A 10,000-nucleotide genomic window follows, 5' to 3' on the forward strand; every position below is an offset into this window, starting at 1 on the left:
GTTTAATGTCAAATTAGAGGAAAATACACACACACATATATAATATTTAAAGGGTTAGTTAACCCAGAAATAAAATGTCCCCATGATTTACTCACCCTCAAGCTAGGTGTATATGACTTTCTTCTTTCAGACAAATAAAATTGGAGGTATATTAAATAATATCCTGGCTCTTCCAAGCTTTATGAAGGCAGTGAATAGAGGATTTGATTTTGAAGCCCAAAAAAGTTTCCCTCCATCATAAAAGTAATCCATACGGCTCCAGGGATAAAAGCCCATATGAAGCAAAGCGATACTTTTGTGTTATAAATATATCCATATTAAAAATGTTATAAACTAAAATAACTAGCTTCTGACAGATGGCCGTACCCATCAATTTACGGTAAAAGAGTAACCCCTGACCTAACACATGACGTATTGACTAGCGTGCGTGGAAGCGGAGAGCAAAACAAAACACCAGTCACAACGGGTGTACAAAGTGTACAACGGGAATTTTTAAAGAGAAATGTCGGATATAAGAGAAGAGGAGCTTGAGTTTGTTGCCCAGCCCTATTTGTTTGACCTATAAGAGGATTCAAAGCTTGTGATATTCCTACGTCCTGCGTCATATCGCGTCAGGGGTTACTCTTTTGCCGTAAGTCAACTTAGCATAGCCAGTCTGCCAGAAGCTAGTTATTTTAGTTTATGAAGTTTTAAGTATGGATATTTTTCCTCATACAAACACCTCACTTCACTTTAAAAGGCCTTTATTAACCCCTGGAGCCATGTGGATAAATTTTATGATGGATGGATGCAATTTTTTGGGCTTCAAAATCGAATCCTCTAATCACTGCCATTATAAAGCTTTGAAGAGCCAGGACATTATGTAATATATCTCTGATTGCATTCGTCTGAAAAAAGAAAGGACTATACACCTAGGATAACTTGAGGGTTAGTAAATAATGGGGTTATTTTCATTTTTGTATGAACTATCCATGTAACTGCACTTGAAACACCAGTGTGATGATATAATTTGACACTGGCATTTCTAGAGGTTTGGGATTTTTTTCTCTGACTTAGATTTTCAGATTTTTTTGTCAGTCTCTGTCATGCAGGTGGCCAAACAGAACAACCACAAATATGAAAACCAGAAGTAATTACACTGTTACTAAAGGACCGTAAAATAAAGTGTAACCTATTTTACATTTATATACATGATGTATTGTTTTATTGATAAATTGTTTTCTAATGTCTCTAAAAATGACATTTAGACATTAAGTGTCTAAATACTTACCATGTGAAGTATTACTTATTTAGATTTGGGTTATATTTTGATGGTGCTTAGTTTCCTCTGTAGAATTTTTCCATCCCAGTGGAATTATTACAGTGTGATTCACTTTGTCAAATGTACTCTAGCTTTGACCTTCTGACTTACGTGACACAATAACCAATCATTCCGTGATCCACCCTTTGAGGTTATGGAAACTTGTAGATCTTGTGACTCGCTACCTGTTTGTGTATGAGGGTGTCCTTTGTGACTTTGGACTAGATAAGTCTGTGTTGTCTTTCTGAACAACCATAAGGCTGAATTTTAATATTACTTATCATGGTTTTCCTATTTTGATGTGTCTGCCTAGATCTTTGTACAAGTAAAGCCAGCCTTGTGGTGTTTTAAAGGACAGTTCAGGCAAAAGAAAAATTCTGTCATCATTTACTCACTTAGAGGCTATATAGGTTTTCAAACTAAAATGTCATGCTGACGTACGTCTTCAAAATACTTGGATCATCACCATTCACTTTCATTAAATGGAAAATAGCAGCATTAACATTCTGCTAAACATCTTCTTATGTGTTCCACAGAAGAAAGAAAGCTCATACTGGTTTTATTTTATGAAGAACTTTTTCTTTTAACTCTTGCTACTTCTTTTTATGCTTTGCGGTTCGTCTGTCTGGTGAAAAGAAAAGGAACTGAAAGTTCACAAAGTGGAAGGAAAAACAGAGATCTAGTATGATTCCATCAACAAACCTGTTTACACTCCAGTCATTCTCCCCATCAATAACTTGAGTCAACACACACACACACACACACACACACACACACACACACACACACACACACACACACACTGCCACTGTTTACTAATGTAAACGTACACACACAGAAGGTGCTCCACATCTGCGGCAGGAGCACATGATATTCATGAAATAGGAGTCATTATGAGAGCCAAAAATCCATTAGAGCTCTAAGAGCCACTGCAAAAGTGGACGAGGGCTCATAAAATCGAGATCAACTGAGGATTTAGCCTGGATAATAAACAGGTCTTGTTCATGGAAATGAGATGCTGAAATTGAAGCTCATCTTCTGAGTTTTCTTTTGAGGTTATTTTCTTATTTTTTTATTTTATTTATGGATGTGTATTTGTTGGTTCAACAGCCTGCATTGATACGCTAACACTTGCACAAGACCCAGCTAAATCTATCCTCACTCAAGCCTCGTGGGAGGAAAACGGGAAGCCAGAACAATCCGCCTCTGATGAGTGGGGGGCTTTTGGAGGGAGTTTACAGTAAAACGGCCCTCTGTGCCACCAGTCTGCCCACCTGCCCCTTTGTCCCCATGGGAAAGAAAGCAAAGATAAGCCAGTAAATAATAGCTGTTTGAAGCAGGGGAGGGGTCGGGTTTAGGTCATTATCTGGACAACTGTGACTAAGGGTTATTCTGCTGGTCTGACTGCATGTGGATTGTACCATCTGTTGAAGAAAAAGGGGTGCGGTGATACAGTCTGCTCTAGAAATAGTAATTTCCTCTTCTACTCATGTGTTGTCTCTTTATCTGTTATAAATCAAAAGAGTCTGGAAATCCCCCATTGCGTATGACATAAAAAGGTTTGTTTACATGAAAGTAATATATTCATTTTTTTATATTTACATTTAACTGTTATTTCATATTTTAGCTGAACAAATATTTTCAGTAACATGCAATGTAAACACTACAAGACGCAGTGCAGCTAAATACAGAAAAGAAAATCACATATCAGCCATTATTTTTAAATAGAGCATTATATAATAACCGTGTATATATATATATATATTATTTTAATAAATTGCCTTTTCTGACAAGTGTTCTTCCACCACGGTTAATACAATTACATTTATTAAATTTAAGGTGTATAACAATACAAATTTCTGTAGGTGGCATTTTAAACACTGATTGTTAATACCATCTGATGTTTCTAGAAATAACCCATGTGTTGCAGATACTGCATAATATTGTGTTTATAATTCATACTAAAAAATGAAATGCATTATTAAAAACTTTCTTTATTCTAATAACATTCAAATGTGAATTCAACTTAAACATTATGCTAGCTACCTCAATACAAATTCAGAAATGTAATCAGAATGTAAAGGTCACCCAAAAATGAAAATTCTGTCATTAATTGCTAATTTTCTATCACAACTAATCATAAAGTGGTAAATTGTGCTTTTTTTATGCAACCAAAGCACTCGCATTACTTCATGTTTGAGTTTAAACCACTTGAGTCACATGGGTTACTTTTATGATGTCTTGTAAGTGGTAGTTGCATAGACTCTCTCAGATTTCATAATTTTTTTTTAAAATTTGTGTTATGGAGATGAACAAATGCCTTATGGGTTTGGAACAGTATGAGGGTGAGTAATTAATGATGTAATGTTCATTTTGGGTGGAACTATCCCTTTAAAGGACACTCAATTCAGATCTAATTGGTAGACAGTGCCTCGGTGTGTGCAATGACATATGACATATAGCACAACATCTGTTAAGGGAAAATATACTGTTACACACTGTTCTGGGATGATGTATGCATTGTGTGATTACAGAATCGTATTGAATAATGGATAAGGCAGTGGTCAGATCACTCGACTGAAGATGGAACTGGAGATCTGTCTGTTTTTGAGGAAAGAGTGCACTTGAAGGCCAGTTGCCCCCAATATGACATTTGTGACCCGTCGACTACCACCGAACCTAGCGGTTTAACCGGCCTGCTAATTACTATGGCATTTGGGTTCGCCGTTATCACATCCCTGCGACCGTTAGCCTGAAGTGACACAGGGAGCACATGTCTGAAATGACTTTCATTTCATCATCTCGCTGTGGTCTTCTCGCTCACTTCTCCTTGACCTCCTCCGCTGCATGGCCTCTCGTCCTCATCCGTCAGCCCTCCGCCTTCTCCTCTGGAGAAACGATGAATAATACATCAGGCTTTACATCACCGTTTGTAAGGCGACAATGTTAGCATGTCATGGCACGGCATTCGATCCGCTCTTCCAATGAGAAGATGGAATATGTTGGCCAGTATTGGTTTTCAGCAGGCATGGCTGAAAAATTGATGAGGGCTGAGGTAGTTTTTCCACTGTGGTTAAGCCAGTCACTAGCCACTTCACCCTTTCCCCATCACTTGATATGGCCTGCCCGATCCTAGGCCACAGCCTGGCTACCGTCAGCGTGAGGGAGTGAGAAAAGAGACATTTTCCATCTGCTGTGAAATTAGAGCAGCTCATTATGGCAGAGTGCTCAAAGTGTGTGAGTGTACACCGGCTGTATGTTACATGCGTGAGATGGTGACAAAGAGAGGGGCGTTTCCCTTAAGTCCACACCTGGTTTTTGGTTTTCGTGTTGGATTAATGATCAATGGTTTGGATCAGCGCACGGTGCAACCCAAACGGCGCTACGCAGCATCACTAAGACCCCTCTCAGTGGAGCAGATGACTCAGTGCAGCACTTCCTGAATAAACCATGACTCCAAACGCGCATCAATAATGCAGAGAGCTACTGTAACGCATACAGCCAGGAGAGCATAGTGGTACAACAGTTGAATCTAATGTTTATCAAGATTACGCAAACCTATAGTTCCAGGTTATACTAATATCCCGGATGAAATGCAGAGAGAAAGTGGGGCATGCTAGTTTTTTTTTCTTCGTGTCCTCATCATCATTTAGAGTGGGTATCTGTCTCTGAGCCAGTTCAGGTCACTTCTCACTGCTCTCCCCAGAGTCTTTATTTCCATTCTTCTCAGTCTCCAGCATTTAAAGCAAGTAGAACACTGGCTGCTTCTACATTCCCTGTGTACAATGAACTAACAAATTACACAAAGTCAAGTGGATTTATAAAAGGTTTTGTCATGTTGGGGTGCATGGGCCAAGTTGTCACTATTAAGAAGGTTTATTTTTTTTAACCTCAACTTCAAGCTCTGGATACAAAAGGCTATTGAACATTTCTACTGCTACTTGACTTTCTCTAATGAAGGTGCTTCTCATGAAACATCAACTAGCACATATATATATTTCTACAGCACCCCATGTACAGTTTTTCCTATGTACACATTTCTTCTTTAGGTTTTTTTTTTGTGCTATTCAGTGCTGTCTTTTCATTTTTGTATCTCAATGACATGTTCTGTCAATAAAATACATTACACACAGTAAGAGTGTAAATTTGAATCTTTTCCATTCTTTTGCAATTACACTCACACATACACTAAGATGTAAAATTGACAATAATTGTCATCAAAACTTTAGCCGTAGTTTTCATCAGAACATCCCTCCAGAGTCAACTAACAACATGACTAAACAATTTGGATGTCTTATCCGTATACAATGACACAAGGACTTGTCATTCTGATGGCACTGACATGTTCATTGACACAGATATGTACTTCTGAGAGATGAACTAAGGATTTTGAGTAAGAGAGTGGCTTTTGCAGGTTATCCATGGTGTTTTGCTATTTATACAAATTGTTTTGAGAAATGCACTTACTGTTATGCAAATTGTAAGTTTGATTCGAGAAATGTACCAAAGCGACTGAGAAAAACTGTAAAGAGATAGTTCACAAATGTTTTTATTTTTTATTTAATTTAATGTAAAATATATATTTGAATATGCAAACTATTAACAGTCTATGATTGGATTATTATTGCAGTAATTATTGTTTCTAGCATGCTATATGTTTGACCACAGTACTTCTAACCCTATTTGGTGGAGTGTGTAGCTTTTCATTTCTTAAACAATCATGTATCATGGCCATATTCCAGGATGACAAGATTCATCAGGCTTAAAATGTGAAAGAATGTTGAGAGGGAGCTTGAAGAATAATTTTCACACATGAATTGGCATCTCTGAGTCGAGACCTTAAATTCATTGAAAGTATTTTGCAATACAAAGGTCTTGACCAAAAATGTATGCACCTCTTGATGGAAATAACTTTTATTCACATCCAAACAGCAATTATTTTTATTTTATTTTTTGGCAGGCAGTAGAACTACATCACATTTGGCCCTTTATATTCCTTGTTTGTCTTTTACAGATTTGCATAAAATCGCCATATATCACTTTCTTGTTCGATATTGTTGTAGCAAGATAACACAAGCTGAATATATTTGTACATGTCACAGATGCTGGTTGCTCAAATCAACCCAATGTACATTTTGTTTGTTGTATGTAGCTTTTCTGAGGCAGACTGTACAATGCACAAATCAAGCCTGGTGCATGAATTAAAAGGTTGTCCTTGTTGAATAAATTCCTCAAGCACTCAAACTGAACAAAATGTCTTACTGTTCTTCTATGTCTACTCTCAAACACCATGGAATTAACTTCTCTCCACTAGCCACTTTGATTGATTTCAAAGCCTTTCTGTAGAGCACTTTCTGAAGTGCTTCAAATCCCTTGTAAGGAATATGTTCTGACACATTTTTCGTCATATTTCATATTCGACTATTGGACAGGAATAGTAATATTGTGGGGTGAACTGATTTTTTTTATTGTACCCTTATGTTTGCATTGCCAAGACAGAACAACTGATATCTCGTGACAAAATGCAACAACAACAAAAAAAAAAATTGCAATATGATTATTCATATTTCAATTTAGCAACTTTTTTTTTTTTTCAAAGTTCACATATAACATGCAGTTGGCTGATATAAGTTTGACCCCGAGAGTGACCTTTCAAAGGGCGCTTGAACCATACAATCTTTACAGTGCTGTAAAATGACATAGGAAAGCAAATCTAAAATGATACCATCAACCGGCCTCTTATCTTGCATTACATTTCAGGAAAGGTGATATTTTTTTACAATGGAAAAAATCATTTGATTACAGGTGCTGGCTCAAGCCCTAACCTTTAATCTGTTGCAGTCTGCTGTCTTCAGCATAAAAGGTCTAAACCTCAATTAAAGTTTAGCTTCTGTGACTTAATCATTCCCCAATGGAAAATGAATGCTGTTTATCGCAAGTTCACAAGCGGAGACCTGCGGCAATTCCTATGCACCGTTTTCCAAATCTGTGCGTGCTAAATCTATTACTTAATCATAACAAAAATCAATGTTTTATCAGTTAAGTGAGAGAAACTCTTTGTTTCTTTGAAATCTGTATCGGAGTTTGAAACTAGTATGAAACGTTTCTGGAAAGTTCTGCACTACGTGCATGAGAAGGTGTCACACGAGGAGAAAAAAACATTGCCTCAACTTTGTGTCTTGCATCACTGAGTGGTTTATGATCATCCCATTGAGGCGGCTATAATATGATATCTCTGTATGACGCGGCGGCACTTCAATTTTCTTTTAGGCTAATGTACTGTTCTGACAGATATTTGACTTTGAACATTGTTTAGTAATGCTGGTGCTGCAGAAATGTGTTTCTGCTTTAAATAATTAGCTGAGATGTGAATATCTGATGTTTGTATGATATATTGATAAAAATTGTCAACAAAAACAACAAAAAAACATCAGTTCTCACAGTCAGCTGCATTATTTTACAAATATTTTCTGTCCTGTAAAAGTGGTTGTGATCTGTTTGCACATCTCTTTTCCCTGAGGAAGGTGGTAATTATTTCCTTTTCCAATCTTGCTCTCTCTGCACTTGACATCTTTATAACATCTGTGTCGTGCTGGAAAAAACAATAGACTTGAGAATTGTTATTAGAATTGCTGAGAGATTTTGTGTTCATGTTTTTCTGTGCTGTTGGGGACTTCAACCATAATGCACACTGACTCATGGGGACTAAACTGAGCTCCCTGTAAGGAAACAAGCTTATAAATCATACAGAATAAGTTTTTTTTGAAAGTGTAAAATGCAGAAAGTTTTCTGTTGGTAGATATAGGGGTAGGGTTAGTGTAAGGGGATAGAATATAAAGTTTGTACAGTATAAAAACCATTATGTGGAGAGTCCCCAAAAAGATTGCTGCAGACGTGTGTGTGGGGAGGGGGCATGTTTTTGTGACATATGAGGACACAAATGTGTATAATGACATAGGTATGACATAGTTATTACAAGGAGAGGGTGAAATATGAGGACATTACCCATGTCCCCACTTTTCAAAATGCTTATAAATCATACAGGATGACATTTTTTTAGAAAGTAAAAGGGGCAGGGGCAGTGTAAGGGGATAGAAAATACGGTTTGTACGGTATAAAAACCATTACGCATATCAAATGTCCCCATATGTCACAAAAACAAACTGAGAGAGAGAGAGAGAGAGAGAGAGAGAGAGAGAGAGAGAGAGAGACCCTTAGTGTCTGCTTGCTATTATAGTCATTAGCTGAGACGGCAGTTAGATTATGCTCACTAAGTAAATTCTGCCTTTGGTGCCAATTAGAATAAACCATCCACATCTGTCACTGAGGAGGGAGGACAGTTCTTAGAAAGATGTGGAATTGAATTTAAATGGTCGACTGATCCCATGGGAAGGTGTAGAGAAGGAGAGGGAGAGATAGAGAGGGGCTGTCTATGTTCACACTCCTAGGATTTGTCATAGATTGAAGATTCTATGAATACGCATGTATTGGGTCCAAAATTAACACTCACTGATCAAAGTGTGAGTAAATGCAATGTCAATGTAATGTGGTACGACTTCCCAAAACTTTAATGATATTTTCGGATTAATTATTTGTGGTATCTGCACAAATGTTTTTGCCTGGAAAATATATTCAAATAGTTTAAGTAATAATAATGATTAAGTATACTCACATGTATTCAGTGTAAGGATAATATATGACTTCTTTACTTGTTGGTAACACCACATGACATTTTTAGAGTAAAATAATTGCAACTTCAGAAAACATGAAACCAAACTGTTATTTTACTATTATTTTTATATAGTATTTATTCATATTTTGAATTAGTTAATATTTTTATATTTTCAGTTATCATTCATAGTCATTTTAGTACTTTTATTTATTAGTACATATTTTTGTAATTAACTTAAACTTTATTTCAATTAAGAACTTGTTTAACACTATTTTTTTCTCGCAAACTCTCACTCACTGAACTGCACTCTCTTTCAAACTGTCTACTAATAGATCAGTCAATCATGAATTGATTTTTTTTTCAGGAAAATGAAATCATCAGAAGTGTATGTAGGATGGAAGATATGGAATTGCTCGTATTAAGCAAGACAAAATTCAATTGTGAGAAACAAAATCAAAATGGGTGATCGTTAACACCACCTGTCACTGTGGCAGGTGGCGTTAATGATCACCCATTGTGATTTTAATCACTATAGAGACTGTCTGTGTATGACGCTACAAGAAATACAAAGACCTCCACTGTTTGCCTTAGATATATACAACGGCTTAATAATTCCATTATCATTTGGACATTTTGTCATAAAAATACAGTTTCATGACTGTGATTATTTTCTCAATTACCTTGGCATTGGCAGGCGTGACAAAAAGTTACTTTAGGACCCTTTGTGTGTGTGTATAAATGACTGCAAATGTTGTTTTTAGGGTACTAATGTTAACTTCCATTCCACTGAGGGATGGCTGTGGTTTTGGCTTTCACTCAACCAATCCAGTCTAAAACCCACAGTCTGCACGGCGCACTGCCATGGAAAAGCGTAAACACTTGTTCTACCATGTCATCATGACACTCTGTGGCAGTGCTGCTGGTGACGATGCCATTGCCTCTGGGGCCGCCAATATCCCATTTGTGTGGATTTCCCACTTTCTTTCCAGCGAGGAGAAATCGCTAATGGCAGGCACTTGGGTCGGGAG

At 37.0% G+C, this 10,000-nt stretch overlaps 1 long non-coding RNA gene across 2 annotated transcripts in view; it reads left to right on the forward strand.

Moving 5' to 3' along the window:
- LOC137048628 (uncharacterized) overlaps window positions 1–10,000 on the forward strand; it is a 113,702-nt gene that overhangs the window by 56,906 nt on the left and 46,796 nt on the right. The window contains exon 3 of one of the 2 annotated variants that reach the window (XR_010899485.1): window positions 3,835–5,295. The exons of the other annotated variant lie outside the window; for it this stretch is intronic. This is a non-coding gene — a long non-coding RNA (uncharacterized lncRNA). Of the gene's footprint in view, window positions 1–3,834; window positions 5,296–10,000 lie in introns of those variants that run through there. 2 annotated transcript variants of the gene reach the window in all.

The sequence above is a fragment of the Pseudorasbora parva genome, chromosome 20, assembly GCF_024679245.1.
Source record: "Pseudorasbora parva isolate DD20220531a chromosome 20, ASM2467924v1, whole genome shotgun sequence".
Lineage (NCBI taxonomy): Eukaryota > Metazoa > Chordata > Actinopteri > Cypriniformes > Gobionidae > Pseudorasbora > Pseudorasbora parva.